Raw genomic sequence first — 1,520 nt, forward strand, 5'->3', positions numbered from 1 at the left:
ACCAATCTGAATGTGAATTCTACAACCCACTAAGTATTTGGTCCCCAATACTGGATAACATAGATATAGACAAGTTCGATTGGGAGACTATATCACAAGCTAAATATCAAATCCTGCAATTCATTTAAAACTGTCAGTCATATGAGGTCTTCATCGTTGTTGATTATGCAAAATTATTAAATCTTAGTGTAGAATCTGAAACAATCACTACTACTGTAATACTCCTAATTTGACCACTTTCAAATCTAAAACAAAATTTATGATATATAATTCACTGTAACTCAATATGCTAGAATTAACCGTCCAGGACTTGTTTACAATGTACTTACCATGTTGTTTCTGTAACTGATTTGACTTTCCATTCACTAATCTGTTTGTTCTCTGTTACCTTGATAAAAGTCCACGACTTGTTTACAATGTACTTACCATGTTGTTTCTGTAACTGATTTGACTTTCCATTCACTAATCTGTTTGTTCTCTGTTACCTTGATAAAAATCAATAAAATTGTTTTGTTAAAGAAAAGAAAAGAAAACCCTTATTATTAATTTGGGAAAAGATTCTACCATTGGTATATTCTAAAATCCCAAGATGGGTCTCACCCCTTGAAGCCTTTTCACAACCAAGCCTAATTTCACTAGACAAAATTCTTAAATAAAATATTGTTATGTACTCTAATGCTAAGTTGATTAAGAATGATAAATTGATTAAGAAAACTTATTCATTCTTAATGCAAATGAAAAGTGCAGAAATGGACAAATTGACTTTGAAAAATCTGGTTTTTATTTAGAACAATATGTATTTGAAATATTGTTATGTACTCTAATGCTAAGTTGATTAAGAATGATAAATTGATTAAGAAAACTTATTCATTCTTAATGCAAATGAAAAGTGCAGAAATGGACAAATTGACTTTGATGTTAAAAGGGCAAATGGAAGAAGATTTTGTTGGGCTACGGACTCCTTTTTACGATTGGATAAGAAAGAAATAAAGATATGAACTTCATGATAATATAATATGAATAAGCCTTTATGAATTTTCAAAATTTCATAGTCTTATATTTTTGTAATGTGAAATGATATGTGGAGAAGATTTATATCCAGAAGAAGAAGAGATTGGATTTATACCCCGCCCTTCACTACCCAGAGTGTCTCAGAGTGGCTTACAGACTCCTTTCCCTTCCCCTCCCCACAACAGACACCCTGTGAGGTAGGTGGGGCTGAGAGAGCTCTGACAGAAACGGCTCCTTTTCAAGTAAATAACAAGCTAAGGTTTTAAGGTAAAAAATATCGAAACTTTATGCTGGAATGACATGTACTAAAGCGGAAGAAGGCTCCAGGTTCTGACTGCCTCTCTGTCCCAGCACTTGCAAAACATGATGCACCTTTAAAGGTTTCTCCACAAAGGCCAAATATTTGCAGGCGATAACACTTAACCACTACACCAAACTGGCTGTGAGCCATCCCACATCTCTCCAGGGACTATTATTTATGGCTCTTTGATTAGAGGTTTCAGTTGCCT

The sequence above is a fragment of the Gekko japonicus genome, unplaced genomic scaffold, assembly GCF_001447785.1.
Source record: "Gekko japonicus isolate JY-2015 unplaced genomic scaffold, Gekko_japonicus_V1.1 scaffold9, whole genome shotgun sequence".
Classification (NCBI taxonomy): Eukaryota; Metazoa; Chordata; class Lepidosauria; order Squamata; family Gekkonidae; genus Gekko; species Gekko japonicus.